The following is a 17983-nucleotide window of genomic DNA, read 5'->3' on the forward strand; positions in this document are numbered from 1 at the left end:
CCAATACCCTAATTTTAGCTCACTGAGATCCATTTTAGACTTTGTGAACTACAGAACTATAAAATAATAAATTTGTGCTGTTTTAATCCCCTAACTTTGTGATCAGCATTCACAGAAAACTAATGTAAATACTAACCACATAAAGAAAAGTTCAGTCAAAATGGAGATTCTACTGACCCTGAGAAGATTCCCTTCTACCATATACACATCACAAAGCCAAATGAAATATTTAATATCATTTTTATTCATAAAAAGAAAGAAAATTCTCAGATGCTATGAGAAAAAAAGGTAGCTGGAGATTGGCAGAGAAAGGAGTAGAAAATGCAATGATTGGGAGATGTGGGACGTAGGATTTCAGACTTAATAGGGGACCCAAAACAATGGGGTAGAATTTTAACATCCACACAAGAACTAGAAAGAATGAAGTATGGGCAAAGCCAGAAGAGGTGAAGATATTACTGGTCCCTCTGATAAACATAGGAAGCTTTAAAGGATTATACTATATGTAAAAAGAAACTTTAAAATTTTTGTACATTGGTCTAAGAAGTGACAAAATTGCCTTCCAGCTGCACATGACCACAGATGGAAAATAAAGTCATCTATAATAGATGTCAATTCTTAAGCCTTGCCACTTGCAGATACACAGTCCAAAATTACACTCCCACTGGTGTAGGAATTCTACAGTCAGAAATTAGAATAAACCCCACAGAGTCTCTTGAAGAAGAAAATGTAAAACTTCTATTAAGGGACCCTCCACAACCTCTAGCATATAAGAGGAAAATTTCTGATAAGCATAAGACCACAATATAACAATAAGAACAACACTGAAATAAAGTACCATGAGAAATAGTCAGGAGGCACACACACAGAAAAAGAGCATTAGTGTCTCATGAACTCAGAATATTATAAAAATGTGATAGAAAGTACAAAATAAGTATGTTGAATGAGTAATAATTTTTTTGTAGAGGAATACAAAAAATGAAAGAACAGAATTGTATGAGAAAAGAACAAGCAGATTTCAAAGGAAATAAAATGGAACTTCTGGAAATAAAATATATTTAAAAGCCATTGGCTATAAAAAGCAACAGATAAAACAGAACTGAAAATTAGTGAACAACAACAAAAAAACTTAGAACAAAAAATGAGATCTGAGAATGTTATTGAGAATGGGCAAGAATGATAAGAAGATGGAACACATAAAAAAACATGACTATTAGAATTAGAAGATCCAACACACAACTACTTAGAGATATGGAATAAGAGCCTAGACAGAATGGAAGCAGACAAAGTTATAGGAAATATTTAAGAAACAAATAAAAAACTTTCAAAAGTTAAAGGATATGAGACTAATTCTGGGTAAGATAGAACAAGCACACTTCACCCTCCTCTCTCCCTCTTAAAAGTTATAGAATCTAGACAGAATGCATGGAGTATTTGAGGACTCTGATAATTAAACAGCAGCAGGCAAATTGAGAAAGAGCAGAGTTTGAAGTACTACCATACTGGCAGCAAGTACTTCTAAGAATAAACCACCATCAGAGTCAGACTGCCTCTGAGTGGTACACACAGAGGATAAATCTGAATATCCCACAAAGTCTTTGAAACCACACTAAAAAAAAAAAAAAAAAAAAGCTAGTAAAAATTTGAATTTGCAGTCTAAATCCTACTGATTCACTTGTCTGCTTATTAAAAAAAAAAAAGTACTTAACAAGATTCAGAGTCTCATAATATTAAAATGTTAAGGATATAATCTGAAATTATTTGGCATATGAAAAAAAACAGGGAAACTGCAACTTACATGAGAAAAACACAATCAACAAACACTGATGCCAAGATGATAGACATTGGAATAATTTTAAAAAGACATTAAAGAAGCTATTACAAAAATGCTCAAAAAATAAGGGCAAATACTCTTGAAACAAATGAAAAGTGGCAGCAAATAAATAAAAGTAAAGATTTTAGAACTGGAAAGTGTAATAACTGAATATTTAAAACTCATTAAAATGGGTTAGTATTAGAGATGACAGAGGAAAGAGTGAGTCTGATAGATCAATTGAAATTATCTAATCTGAACAACAGAGGAAAAATTTTTAATTAATATAATAGCAGGAATCTGTGAGACAATACCAAAAGAAACTTGTCTTCAGAATCCCAAGAGAAAAGAGTTCAGTCCAAAAAAAATTTCCAGAAATAATGGCTTAACAGCATATCAACAATAGGTAAACTATGGAGAGAACTCAAATGCCCATCAACTGATGAACAGATAAAGATGTGGCATGTCTATATTATGGAATGGAATATCACTCAGCTATCAAAAAGAATGAAATCTTGCCATTTGCAATGATATGAATGGCACTAGAATGTATCATGCTAAGTGAAATAAGTCAATCAGAGAAAGGCAAATATTATATGATTTCACTCATATGTGGAATTTAAGAAAGAAAACAGATAACATATGGGAAGGGGGGGAAGAAAAAAAGGAGACGGAAACAAGCCATAAAGGACTCTTAACGATAGAGAACAAACTGAGAGTTGATGGAGGGAAATGAGTGGGGGATGGGCTAGATAGGTGATGGATGTTAAAAAAGGCACTTGTGATGAACACTGGGTATTGTACGTAAGTGATGAATCACTGAATTCTACTCCTGAAACCACCATTGCACTGTATGTTAACTAAAATTTAAATAAAAATTCAAAAAAAAAAGAAAAGAAAAGAAAAAATGCCTTAAGACTTCTTGAATGTGTCAAAAGACATGAACTTACGGTTTCAAGGAGCTCAGTAAATCCCAAAGAGGATAAATTCAAAGGAACCCATGACCAGCCATATCATAATCAAACTGCTGAAAAAAATAAAAAAGAAAACTATCACAAAGAAAAAAATATTGAAAGCAACCAGAGAAAAAGGACACTTTATTTATAGGGAAGCAACAATTTGAATTAATTCAGATTTATCAGAAACCACAAAGGCCAGATGGAGGGGAACAACATTTTTTTAAAGATTTTATTTATTTATTTGACACACACAATGAGAGAGAGAGAGAAAGAGAGAGAGAGATATCGCAAGTAGGCAGAGTAGCAGGCAGAGAAAGGGGGGAAACCAGGCTCCCCACTGAGCAGAGAGCCTGACTCGGGGATCCATCCCAGGACCCTGAGATCATGACCTGAGCTGAAGGCAAAGGCTTAACCCAATGAGCCACCCAGGTGCTCCAGGAACAACATTTTTAAAAGTACTCAAAGAATAAAGTTATTCTGGAACTCTGTATCTGATGAAAATACCTTCAGAAATAAAGATGAAGGAAAAATATTCTCAGATAAAGAAAATTTAAAAGAACTGGTTATTAGCAGACCTACTTTGAAAGAACTGCTACAGGAAGTTCTTCAAACAGAAGAGAAATGATAACAGAAAGACAACTAGCATATCAGGAATGAAGAAATGGCAACAAAAATGGTAAATATCTCGATAAACATAATAGACTGTTCTTCTTTTGAGTCCTATAAAATATGTTTGATGCTTGTATTAGCTTTCTATTGTTGGTATAACAAATTATCGCAAACTTAGCAGCTTAAAATAATACAAATCTATGATCTTACAGTTCTGTAGGTCATAAATCAGACACTGGTCTCATCGGGCTAAACTCAAAGTGTCAATAAGATTGTATTCCTTTCTGAAGGCTCTGGGAAAACCCTTTCTCAGCTTCTAGAGACTGTCTGCATTCCCTGGCTCATTGCCCCTCTTCTGTGTTCAAAGCCAGCAACAGCAGTCTAAGTCCTTCTGACAGTGTATCCTCTGTTTCTCTGACTACAGTTTGGAAAGGTCCTCAGCTTTTAAGCACTTACATGATGACACTAAGGTCATCTGGATAATCTAGGATAATCTAGGACCTCAACAAAGACCCTTAACCTTAATTACATGTACAAAGTTCTTTTGTCAGGTAAGGGAATAGAGTCACAGGTTCTAGAGATTAGGGTGTAGAAATCTTTGAAGAGCCATTCTTCTGGCTATCATAGTGACCAAAAGAAATATTTTTAAATTGTCTAAATGGGTTTAAAAGTATGTTTATTAATATATAAAACAACCACAACATAAAGAGATGAGGATAAATGAACCAATATGGTGATAAATTTTCTACATTCTAATTGAAGTGGTAGCATATGAACTCGAAGGAGACAGTGAATAGTTAAGTATGTATAGTTTATTCTCTAGAACACTAACTTTAAAAGCTATACAAAGATCCAGTTAAAGATACAAAAGATAGAATACTAAAAAATATTCAAATAACTTGAAAGAGGAAGGAAAGGGTTAAGAGAGAAATAGAAGGAATACAGACAAAAGAAATAAGAAAATGGTAGACCAAAATCCAAACATACCAACAATGGCATTAAATGTAAGTGGTCTAAACACAACAATGAAAAGACCAAAATTGTCAGAATGGACTCGAAAAATATAACCTAACTATATGCTATTAAAAAATTCACTTCAAATATACTGTGGTAAATTTAAGGTAAAAGAATTAAGAAAAAGTATACTATGCAAACATCAATCAAAAGAAAGTTGGAATGGTTATATTAATATCAAAAAAAAAGAGTAAACTTGAGAGCAAAGAAAATTACCATGGAAAAAGTGGTATATTATAGAATATTAAAAGGATCAATTGGCAAAAAAGACATAATAATCCTAAGTGTGTCTGCACATAATAGCAAACTTTAAAATGCATGAAGCATTTGCCTTAGAGAAATGGTGACAGAACTGGAGGAAGCAACTGACAAATCCACAATTATAGTTAGGAACTTCTTATACTCCTCTCTAGCAGTCAATGGAAATCTCTAGTCCCAGATAATTTCAATTCCAAATTCCACCAAACATTTAAAGAAGAAATAACATCAAGCATAACAAATCTTCCAGAAAACAGAAGAGGAGGGAATGATTCCCACTTCTTTTTATAAGACTAGCATTATTAATACAAAAACTAGACAAAGACAATGAAAAACAAAAACAGACCAAAAAAAAAGGAAATTAGAACATAGACACAACATATATCTTTTGAACATGGACACAAAATATATCTTTTGAACATACATTCAAAATCCTCAAAAAAATATTAGTAAATCAAATTCAACAATATATAAAAACAACAACAAACAATAACAAAGTAGGGTCCTTGCCAGAAATGTATAGTTGATTCAACATTTTAAAAATCAATGTAATCTACCACTTTACAATCTAAAAAAGATAAATTACATGATCATATTAATTGATACAAGAAAAGCATTAGATAAAATTCAACTATTGATAATAAAATAAATAACTCACAGTGAAGTAAAAATAGAACGGAATTTGCTCAATTTAATAAAGGACATTTAAAAAAGGACATTTAAAAATATTCTGCCTTAACAACAAAACACCACTGGAGTTTCCAATCAATGAAATGAGCCAAGAAAAAGTAAAAACCATTCAGGTTGGAAATGAAGAGATAATAATTTTTTTGAAGACTTTATTTATTTATTTGACAGAGTCGGGATGAGAGAGGGAATACAAACTGGGAAAGTCAGAGAGGGAGAAGCAAGCTCCTGCTGAGCAGGGAGCCCGATGCAGGGCTCAATCCCAGGACCCCAGGATCATGACCGGAGCCAAAGGCAGATGCTTAACAACTAAGACACCTAGGCACCCCAAAATAATAATTTTTTCCCTAGACATTTTGGTCATCTACATTTAAAAATCCCCAAAACATCTTTGAAAAACCCATTAGAACTAGTAAGTGAGTTTAGCAATGTTATAGAATACAAGGTCAACATATAGAAATAAATTATATGTAATACGGTTGCAAGGAATCACTGAAAATGTAAATAAAAACAATAACATTTATAATAGCATTAAAAGAAAAAATGCATACAGAGAAATCTAACTATAGAGAAGATTTAACACTGGGAATTATAGAACATTGCTGAGTGAAATTAAAGACCTAAATGGATGAAAAAATTCATCATGGTAATCAATAAGATTTAATGTTACAGTATCAATTATATTCATATAGATCTAAAAATTTAAGACAATCCCACTCGAAATCCCAGTAATCTACTTGGTAGCAATTGATAAGCTGATTCTAAAATTTATATGAAAAGGCAAAGAAAATAGAAAAGCCAAAAATAATTGAGAAAGAGAAAAACTAGAGGATTAATGCCATCTGACTTTAAGAATATACTAAAAGATATATCATAGATCAAGACTATGTTATTAGGATGAGGACATCCTAATAAAAATTAGTGGAGTAAACAAAAGAGTATAAGAATAGACTCACAAATATGCTTAACTGATTTTTTATGAAGGCACAGATATTTCAATGAATAACTAATACTATTTTTAGATTCTAATTCCAGTATAACTTACATTATATTAATTTCTTTTTTATTTTAAATTTAAATTAGTTAACATATAGTGTAGTATTGGTTTCGGGAGTAGAATTTAGTGATTCATCACTTATATATAATACCTGGTGTTCATCTCTACAAGTCCCCTCCTTAATGCCCATCACCCATTTAGCACATCCTTCCCACCTTCCTTCCCTCTAGCAACCTTCAGTTTGTTCTCTGTAGTTAAGAGTCTTTTATGGTTTCCCTCCCTCTCTATTTTTTATCTTATTTTATTTATCCTTCCCTTCCCCTATGTTCATCTGTTTTGTTTCTGAAAGTCCACATATGAGTGAAATTATTTATTTGTCTGTCTTTGACTGACATTTCACTTAGCATAATACACTCTAGTTCCATCCACTTCATTCCACATGTCAAGATTTCATTCTTCTTGATGGCTGGGTAATATTTCCTTGTGTAGACACTTCTTCTTTATCCATTCATGAATCAATGGACATTTGGGCTCTTTCCATAATTTGGCTATTGTTGATAGTACTGCTATAAATATTGGCATGTATGTGCCCCGTTCAAATCAGCACTTTTGTACCCACTGGATAAATGCCTAGTAGTGCAATACCTGGATGGAAGGGTAGCTCTATTCTTAACTTCTTCAGGAACCTCCATGCTTTTTCCAGAGTGGCTATACCAGTTTGCCCTCCCACAAACAATGAAAAAGATTTCCCCTTTCTCCACATCCTCACCAACATCTGTTGTTTTCTGAGTTGTTCATTTAGTCATTCTGACAGGTGTGAGGTGTATTTCACTGTGGTTTTGATATGTACTTCCCCAATGATGAATGATGTTGAGTATTTCTTCATGTGTCTGTTAGCCATTTGTAAGTCTTCTTTGGAGAAAAGTCTGTTCATGTCTTCTGCCCATTTCTTAACTGGATTATTTACTTTGGGGTGATTCTGGACACTAGCCCTTTATCATGTGTGTCATTTGCAAAGATCTTCTTTCATTCTATAGGCTACCTTTCAGTATTATTGATTGTTTCCTTTGCTGTGCAGAAGCTTTTTATCTTGATGAAATCCCAATAGTTCATTTTTGCTTTTGTTTCCTTTGCCTCCAGAGACACATCTAGTAAGAAGCTGCTGTAGCCGAGGTCAGAGGTTGCTGCTTATTTTCTCCTCTAGGATTTTGGTGGGTTCCTGTCTCACATTTAGGTCTTTTATCCATTTTGAATTTATTTTTGTGTATGGTGTAAGAAAGTGGTCCAGTTTCATTCTGCAAGTCACTGTCCAGTTTTCCAACACCATTTGTTGAAGAGACTTTCTTTTTTTCCACCTGATATTCTTTGCTGCTTTGTCAAAGATTAGTTGACCATATATTTGTGGGTCCATTTCTGAGTTCTCTATTCCGTTCCATTAATCTATGTGTCTGTTTTCATGCCAGTACCTACTGTCTTGATGATTACAGCTTTGTAATACAGCTTTGTAATTCTGTATTTGTGATTTGTGATGCCTCCCACTTTGTTTATTGTGATGCCTCCCACTTTGTTTATCTTTTTAAAAATTGCTTTGGTTATTTGGGGTCTTTGGTGGTTCTATATGAATTTTAGAATTGGTTCTTCTAGTTATGTGAAAAATGCTGGTGCTATTGCACTGAATGTGTGGATTGCTCTGGCATTGACATTTTAACAATATTCGTTCTTCCAATCCATGAGCATGGAATGTTTTTCCATTTCTTTGTGTCTTCCTCAATTTCTTTCATAAGTGTTCTACAGTTTTCAGAAGTACAGATCTTTTACCTCTTTTGGTCAGGTTTATCTCTAGGTATCAAATGGTTTTTGTGTGATTGTAAATGGGATCGATTCCTTAAATTCTCTTTCTGTTCCTTCATTATTTATATAGAAATGCAACAGATTCCTGTATGTTGATTTACATCCAGCAACTTTGTTGTAATCATGTATCAGTTCTAGCAATTTTTGGTGGAGTCTCTCAAGATTTCTTCGTTGAGTATCATGTCTTCTGGGAAGAGTAAAAGCTTGACTTCTTCCTTGTCAGTTTGGATGCCTATTACTTATTTTGGTTGTCTGATTGCTGAGGCCAGGACTTCCAGTATTATGTTGTTGAACCACAGTGGTGGGAGTGGATATCCCTGTCATATTCCTGACCTTAGAGGAAAAGATCTCAGTTTTTCCCTATTGGGGATGATTATTAGCTGTGGGTCTTTTGCATATGGCCTTTATGATGTTGAGGTATATCCCTTCTATCTGTACTTTCTTGAGGGTTTTTATCCAGAAAGCATGCTACATTTTGTCAAATTTTTCTTCAACTATTGAGAGGATCATATGGTTCTTGTGCTTTCTTTTATTAAAATGGTGTATCACGTTGATTGATTGCATACATTGAACCAATCTTGCAGTCTGGGAATAAATCTCACTTGGTTGTGATGAATAATACTTTTAATATATTGTTGGATCCAATAAGCTAATATCTCGTTGAGAATTTCTGTTTCCATGTTCATTAGGGATATTGGTCTATAATTCTCCTTTTTAGTGAAGTCTTGTCTGGTTTTGGGATCAAGGTAATTCTGGACTCATAGAATGGGTTTGGAAGTTTCCCTTCCCCTTCCATTTTTTGGAACAGTTTCAGAAGAATATGCACTAATTCTATTTTAAATGCTTGGTAGAATTCCCATGGAAAGCCATCTGGACTCTTGAATGTTGGGAGGTTTTTGACTACTGATTCAATTTCTTTGCTGTTCAGATTTCTTATTTTTTCTTGTTTCAGTTTTGGTAATTTATATGTTTCTAGGAATTTATCTGTTTCTTCCAGATTGCCTAATTTGTTGGCAGACAATTGCTCATCATATTCTCTCATAATTGTTTGTATTTCTGTAGTGTTGGTTGTGATCTCTCCTCTTTCACGCATGATTTTATTTATTTGGGTCCTTTCTCTTTTCTTTTTGATAAGTTTGGCTGAGGGTTTATCAATCTTATTAATTCTTTCAAAGAGCAAGCTCCTAGTTTTGTTGATCTGTTTTACTGGGTTTTTTTGTATTTCTATATCATTGATTTTTGCTCTAATCTTTATTATTTCCCTCCTTCTGTTAGTTTTAGGCTTATTTTCTGTTCTTTTTCCAGTTCCTTTAGGTGTAAGACTAGGTTGTGTATTTGAGACTTTCTTGCTTCTTGAGGAAGGCCTATATTGCTATATACTTACTTCTTCTGACCACCTTTGCTGTATCCCAAACGTTTTGGACCACTGGGTTTCATTTTCATTTGATTCCATGTACTTTTTAAATATCTTCTTTAATTTCCAGGTTAACTCATCCATTATTTTTCTTTAGATATTTTATTTATTGATTTTTCAGAGACAGAAAGGGCACAAGGGGTGGGGAAGCAGCAGACAGAGGGAGAAGCAAGCTCCCTGCTGAGCAAGGAGACCATGTGGGACTCAATCCCAGGACCCTGGAATCACGACCTGAGCTGAAAGTTCAGGGTTCCCATTTAAAAGACTGAGGCACCCAGGAATCCCAACCCATTCATTCTTTTTTTTTTTTTTTAAGATTTATTTATTTATTTTTTATTTGTCAGAGAGAGAGAGAGAGAGAGAGAGGAGCGAGAGTGAGCACAAGCAGACAGAGTGGCAGGCAGAGGGAGAAGCAGGCTCCCTGCCGAGCAAGGAGCCCGATGTGGGACTCGATCCCAGGACGCTGGGATCATGACCTGAGCCGAAGGCAGCTGCTTAACCAACTGAGCCACCCAGACGTCCCCAACCCATTCATTCTTTAATAGGATGTTCTTTGCCCTCTGTGTATTTGTGGTCTTTCCAAATTTTTTCTTGTGCTGACTTCAAGTTTCATAGTGTTGTGGTCTGAAAATATGCATGGTGTGATCTCGATCTTTTTGCACTTGTTGAAGCCCGATTTGTGACCCAATATGCAATCTATTCTGGAGAATGTTTCATGTGCACGTGAAAACAGTGTGTATTCTGCTGCTTTAGGATGAAATGCTCTGAATACATCTCTTAAGTCCATCTGGTACAGTGTGTCATCAAAGCCCTTATTTCCTTGTTGATCTGCTTAGAAGATCTGTCCATTGCTGTGAGTGGGGTGTTAAAGTCCCCTACTATTATTGTTTTATTATCAATGAGGTTTTTTTTTTTAATTTGTTATTAATTGATTTTTACATTTGGCTGCTCTGAAGCTGGGAGCATAAATATTTATAATTGTTAGATCTTCTTATTGGCTAAACCCATTTATTTTAATATTAAGTGCCCTTCTTCATCCCTTTTTATAGCCTTTGGTTTAAACTCTGGTTTATCTATTCCAAAATTAAAAAAAAACAACAACAAACAAACAAACAAAAAAACTCTGGTTTATCTGATATAAATATGGCTACTCCAGCTTTCTTTTGATGTCCATTAGCATGATAGATGGTTCTCCACCCCCTTACTTTCAATCTGGAAAAACCCAATCAGTCTTTGGGTTTAAAATGAGTCTCTTGTAAGCAGTATACCCATGGGTCTTATTTTTCTTTATCCATTCCAACACCCTATGTCTTTATGAGTCCTTTTACATTCAGAGTAATTATTGATAGAGATAAATTTAGTGCCATTGTATTACCTATAAAGTTACTGTTCCTATAGATTGTCTCTGTTCCTTTCTAGTTTTTGTTGCTCTTGCTCTCTCTTTCCCGTGCAAAGGGCTCCCTTTAGGTATTTCCTGCAGCGCTGGTTTAGTATTCACAAACTCCTTTAGTTTTTGCCTGTTTTAGAAACTCTTTATGTCTCCCCTATTCTGAATGACAGCCTTGCTCGAAAAAGTATTCTTGCATGCATGTTTTTCCCATTTAGCACACTGAATATATCATGCTACTCCTTACTGGCCTATCAAGTTTCTATGGACAGGTCTGCTGAGCCCTCTGTGTCTACTTTTGTAGGTTAAGGACCTTTGTCCCTAGCTGCTTTCAGAATTCTCTCTTTATCTTTGTTATTTTGCAAGTTTCACAATGATACGTTTTGGTTTTGACCTATTTTGTTGATTTTGAGGGCAAATTCTCTGTGCCTCTTGGACTTGAATGTCTGTTTCCTTTCCCAGATTAGGGAAGTTCTCAACTATAATTTGTCTAAATAAACCTTCTGTCCCTTTTTCCTGCTCTTCTTCTGGGACTCCTATGATATGGATATTATTGCTCTACGTGGAATCGCTGATTTCCCTAAGTCTGTATTTGTGATCTAATAATTTTCTTTCCCTCTTCTTTTCACCTTATTTTCCATAATTTTATCTTTTGTATCACCTATTCTCTCCTCTGCTTCTTCCACTCTCCTTGTGATTACACCTAGTTGGTTTTGCATCTCAACTGTAGCATTTTTTATTTCAGCCTTACTAGTTTTTAAGTCTTTTAACTCTGCAGCCAGGGTTTCTCTGGTGTCTTCTATCCTTCTTTGAAGCCCAGCTAGTATTCTTATGACTATTGTTCTAAATTCTTGTTCAGATATATTGCTTATATCTGCTTTGAGCAAATCACTGGCTGTGATTTCTTAATCTTTCTTTTGGGAAGAATGCCTCCATCTTGTCATTATGTCTAGGTTTCTTTTACATATTATGGAGGTTTGTTATTTTTCCTGTTCCTGAGAGTAATACTATATTAAGTGGCCATATACTGTCCAGGGACTGGTGTTTCAAGAAGTGTTTCTGTTGTATGATTGTATGCACTCTGCTGTTGTGTTTTCACTACTCTTTCCCATAGCACAGTTCTCTACAGAGTTCCTCCTTGCTTGCAGTGGGGAGTGTTGAACTTTTAACTAGGTGTGCTTTGATTTAAGATAAGCCTGATTTAAAAAAATAAAAAAAATAAAAAATAAAAAAATAAAAAAATAAAAAGCAAGCCTGATCCAAGAAAAAAGGAAAAGGAACCAAAAAGTAAACAAAAAGACAAAAAGTGGTGCCTGGGTGGCTCAGTCATTGGGTGTCTGCCTTCGGCTTGAGTCATGATCTCAGGGTCCTGGGATTGATTCCCACATCAGGCTCCCTGCTCAGCAGGGAATCTACTTCTCCCTCTCCCACTCCCCCTGCTTGTGTTCCCTCTCTGGCTGTCTCTCTGTGTCAAATAAATAAAATCTTTTAAAAATTTTAAAAAAAGACAAATAAAAAACTATAAGCCTGATTCCAAAGAATAAGATAGAAGGAAAAAGGAATAGCAAAAAAGAAGAAGAAGAAGAAGAAGAAGAAGTAGTAGTAGTAGTAGTAGTAGTAGTAGTGTGGTCCAAAAAATGAGAAAAGGAAACAAACCAACCATCAAATGAAAAAAAAAAAAAAAAAAAAAAACAACTATAAGCCTGATACCAAAAAAATAAATAAAATAAATAAATATATATATATGTAAGTTAAAAGTTTAAAAAAATTTAAAAATTAAAGAAAAAGAGAAAAAGAAAGCCTGGTCCTATTTGCACTGGAACTGAAGCTGACACTTTGGAGCACTCTGTGATAAGCAGACTTGGTACATGCAGGGGGCCTGTTAGCTCAGTCTGATCTGCCCTTGTAAAAATGCCCCGGCTGGCTGCAAGGGGCGGGGTTTGTTTAAGTGACTCCAGCCTCCACTGAAGGCACTGTGTTTCTCTTCCAAGTCTGACTGTGCTGAAGGGCAGGGGAGTGGAAGATGGCATCATCCTGCCCTCTCATCCCTGGGTAGGGGACTTTCCTGCCACGGCTGTTTAGAAGGCCCTCACAGTAAAGCAAACAAGCTCCTTTCCTGTGTCCCAGGCCTTCCTCAGATCCCTGCTCTCAACCTGTCTGTGTCTGGACCAACAGTACCCTGGTGCCACAGATCTCACTGTGTTTTATCTCTGGCCGGCAGCTAGATTCAAAACTCCAAATCTTAAAGGGCCTGGTACAGTGGGGATCCATTCCCTTCCCCCAGAGGAGAGCCTCGAGGTGCACCCAGCACTGTTCTGTCCCAGAAAAGCAGTCCCACGGTGGCTGGAGTCTACTGAGACATACAACGAAAAGCTGCGACCAGGTTATCTGCCCTCCTTGTGTGCCTGTGTCCGCTGTTGTTGAGTGGCTGCTCAGTGGAGCTTGGCATGCCTTTTGTCCTTGGAGAGGCAACATACCCTCTTCCAAATGTACTGGTTCTCTTCCATTGCATCTCAGGGGATCCCAACACTGGGGCATACTATGCAAACCCTATGCACTGCTCTCTCTCCTGCTCTTTCCCCTCTCTCCCTGACTTTCCTTCACAAAAAGTGCTCACTCCCCTTCACGGCACCACGGCTTTCCTCTCCCAATATTCACATCTCCTAACCTTGCATCTGCCACATTTTCTGCCTCCAATTGTGCAGCTTGTTTTCATAATCCTCAGATTGATTTCCTAGTTGTTCAAAATGATTTAATGTTGATCTAGCTGTGTCCAAGGGATGAGGCAAGCTCAGACTCCTCCTAATACCCTGCCAACTTAACTTCCCCCCCTTATTAGTTTTGAGTGTACAATATAGTGATTCTATAATTCTATATATTACTCAGTGTTCATCATAAGTGTACTCTTAATTCCCATCACCTATTTCACTCATTACCCTACCCACCAGCCCTCTGGTAATCATCCCAGTTTGTTCTCTATAGTTAAGAGTCTGTTTTTTGGTTTTTCTCTTTTTTTTTCTTTGTTCATTTGTTTCCTAAATTATACATATGCGTGATATCATATGGTATTTGTCTTCCTCTGGCTAACTTATTTCACTTAGCATTATAAGCTCTAAATCCATCCATGTTGTTGCAAATGGCAAGATTTCATTCTCTTTTATGTCCAAGTAATATTCCATTGTATAAATATATATATACATATATATGTATATATATATATATTCCATATCTTCTTTATCTATTCATCTAGAAAAATGATAATTTTTTAAAGTTTTCTTATTTAAGTAATCTCTATACCCAACAAGGAGCTCAAACTCACAATCCCAAGATCAAGAGTTACACGCTCTTCAGACTGAGCCAGCCAGGCACCCTGAAAAACAATCATTTTTTAACAATAATACTTGAACAATTGAACATCCATATGGAAAGAAAACAAAAGAAAGCAAAGAAAGATGAGGGAGGGCAAAAATGAGGGAGGAAGTAAGGGAGGGAGAGAATCCTTATTCATAACACTTATCTTGCACCATATTTAAGAATTAACCTGAAATGGACCATAACGTAAGGGTTTTATAGTTTTAGAGGAAAACATAGGTGAAAGTTTTTCTGACTTGGGTTAGGCAAAAGTTTCTTTTTTTCTTTTTTTTTTTTTTTAAAGATTTTATTTATTTATTTGACAGAAAGAGATCACAAGCAGGCAGACAGGCAGCCAGAGAGGGGGAGGGGTGAAGCAGGCTCCCTGCTGAGCAGAGAGCCCAATGTGGGACTTGATCCCAGGACCCTGAGATCACGACCCAAGCCGAAGGCAGAGGCCTTAACCCACTGAGCCACCCAGGTGCCCCTAGGCAAAAGTTTCTTAAGAAGGGCACCAAGAAAGCACAAAAATTAATAGAAAAAAACTGATAACTGATACTTCAAAATTTAAAACTAGATTTTTAGAAGACAAGAAAATTTAAAAAAATAAAGGAGAAAATATTTGCAATAAAGGAGTTGTATTGAGATTATATAAAGAATTCTTATACTTCAGTAAGACAAAAAACAAATTCAGTTAAAAAGAAAACAAGGAAAATATTTAAATAGACATTTTGCCAAAAAGAGATACATAGATGGCAAAAAAGTACATGAAAAATGCCCCAACATCAGTGCTCATTAGGAAAAACCAAATTAAAACCACAGTGGCAGCAGCACCTGACTGGATCAGTGGCTTGAGCATCTGACTCTTGGTTTAGGCCCATGTCGCAATCTCTTGGTCATGGGATCAAACCCCACAACAGACTCTGCACAGAATCTGCTTGAGATTGTCTCCCTTTCCTTCTCCCTCTGCCCTCCCCCTGCTCACGCTCTCTCTCTCTTTCTCTCTCTAAAATAAATAAATTTTTTAAAAACTCACAGTGAGATACAGACTTATTAGAATGGCTAAAATTAAAAAGGCTGACAGTTCCACATGCCAGTAAAATGCAAAGTGACATGAGTTCTCATGTTTTGCTGGAGGGAATCAAAATGATACAGGTCCTTTGGAAAGCTGTTTAGAAGCTTCTTATAAAGTGAAATATTCACTCCTAGGTATTTGTTCTGGAAAAATAAGAACAGATTGCCTCCAAAAGACCCATTTCTGAATGCTTATAATAGCTTTATTTATTTTAAACAAATGTAGAAACAGCCCAAATGTCTACAGACTGAAAAATGGGTACATGAATTGTGATAAATTCCTGCAATGGAACACTGCTTAGCGGTGAAGCACACTGAACTACTAATAATGTGACAATATGCTCCTTTCACATGCTGTCACAAAGCCTCGGATGATGACAGAGTTATTCTGGACTCATTTCTTGTTCTTTCATTTTACATTAACAATCATCAGAGTATCTTGGTTTCTATTCCAGGGCTCAAGGCAGAGTAGCTCAGATTTATTTAACCAACCACACACTCAGACATCTTCCTTAGCCCACAAGTAACTTGAAAGACCTAGCCCTTCAAGACCTTATTTGTGAGGTTTTACTGAAACAATATGACCACAGAAAATAATAAAATGATTCTGAAAGTAGAACTGGACTAAGCAGGGTACAAAGATAAAGGGAGATTGATAACAATAAACAGCAAAAAGAAAAAGTATAAAAGCAAAAAGATTAGAAAAAAGAAGCAATATCTCAAAAGGGGAATGGTATGAAAAAAACAAATGTAAGTGGGAAAAGAGAATTTATATAGCCAAGGTGCCTTTCCTTCCAAAGCACACTCTAACTCACTTGTGACAGTGGAAGGTAAAAGAGATGCCCACTGGGGACATGAGAGGAGGTTAGCTTTCAGTCAACATTCTTTATATTCTCTACACACTTTGAACTACTCACACCTCAACTGAAACTCTCTAAGAAAAATAAGACAAGTGTTGTTTCAAACAGTTCTAGAGACAGCATGGTGAAAGATACAAGCTTGGAACTTGCTCAGGAGATCTGGGTCAAGGCTCTGTCCCACTTCTTTCCTGAGCTAAACACAACCTCCCTGCCCCAGTTATCAGGATAGCATAACTAATGCCTATCTAACCCAGCGCTGGGGAGGGTCAAGTCCACTTCAAAAATTGCTACATAGTAAATAAATCCTAGTTCGTCCTGTTGTCGTCCTGTTGTTGTATGAAACTATGCCATATCAGGGTTAGCCTGTTTCTGTCATTACCCTTAGTTATTCAGTTACCATATGCAAAATAATGCTAATTAAAATTAGTCCACAGGAATAACCAAGGAAAGGAAAACAGGAAATGTGAATATGGTTAACTAAATAGCACTGGTAGTTTGTGAGCCTTGGTTAAAATATGTGGGTAGTGTTCTGAGCCCAGCACTGACTTACTGGCTTATCAAATGCTATCAGTCTCCAAGAGCTATGAGTCATTGGTTTAAAAACTTATCCCACCACACAGCCCTTATTTTTAAATGCCAATGGACAAGCAGAGTGAGTACTGGCTGCCTTTGCCAAGACACTGCAATACTTAATGTTCATCTAAACAGAATGAAGCATCCATGTGGACCCAGCCAGTCTGCGGCTTCTGGCGTTACTTACAGTTTTCTATTAAAAGACAGGGCTTTGTTGAGCATTAAGGGACAAAGTAACCCTCTCCAGAAGGGCTAAAGGCCAGCATATTCTTACTGACACCAGTTTAACTTATATCAGATTTCTCCCTTCACCCACAACCAGAAATGGTAAATATAGAAGTCATTAAAAATTCCATTTTCAAAGGAAGATTTTATTTGATTCTGCCACTTGCTATCATCAAAAATCATTCCTTTTTTTTTCCCCCTCAAAGGCCCACCCACATAGCCCATACCTTAAAGAAAACTTATTAAATTCAGGCCTCAAGACATAATAATTCACAATCTTTCCTGACTCATCACATAATTCTTGCTAGTTCTTAGCGACTGACATTGGAATCTTCTTTTTGATGAACATGTACTTGCTAGATGGAAGAAAGTCCAGACCAAGTTTCCCAAACACATGGCTTGAGAGCAAAGGTAAGTTTATGTGAGTATCTTCAGAGTCTGGCAGGGACCCAGGATCAGCGTGAGCTCAGCCAAAGTATCTACGCACACATAGCATCTTCTGACAGGAAGAAATGCCTCAATGTCACCATGCCAGGGCCAGCCTCTATTTCCAGCTTTACTCTCTCGCCCAAAGGCTGGAGCTGAGAATGCAAACCGAAGACAGAGCTGCTGAGTGAGCAGGAAAATAAATGTATGAGTAGGTGCTGGGGTGCTGGGGCCATCCTTGTCCCTTCCCATGCAGGCTGACTCTTAACATTCACAGCACTAAGGGGGAAGGCTAGGAAGACAAGCCATCACTTCCAATCACAGAAGAAGAAAGCTTGAAAAGTTCTCAGGTTGCACACTAAGGCAAAGACAAGTTGAGTGATTTGTTCAAAATCACACAACTCATTAATTTCAAAGCTAGCTTGTAAGACTCATTGTCTTAATTTATTCATTTACTCCACAGGTCTTTGTAGAGATCCACAATG

General features: G+C 36.2%; 1 protein-coding gene across 2 annotated transcripts in view; it reads right to left on the reverse strand.

Moving 5' to 3' along the window:
- Positions 1–17983, reverse strand: part of NELL2 (neural EGFL like 2) — a 400524-nt gene that overhangs the window by 334789 nt on the left and 47752 nt on the right. Inside the window, exon 1 of one of the 2 annotated variants that reach the window (XM_080811936.1) lies at positions 2764–2826. The exons of the other annotated variant lie outside the window; for it this stretch is intronic. The gene's annotated coding sequence lies outside the window, so the exon portion shown is untranslated. Of the gene's footprint in view, positions 1–2763; positions 2827–17983 lie in introns of those variants that run through there. 2 annotated transcript variants of the gene reach the window in all.

The sequence above is a fragment of the Martes martes genome (genome assembly GCF_963455335.1).
Source record: "Martes martes genome assembly, chromosome: 8".
In the NCBI taxonomy this organism is placed as follows: Eukaryota; Metazoa; Chordata; class Mammalia; order Carnivora; family Mustelidae; genus Martes; species Martes martes.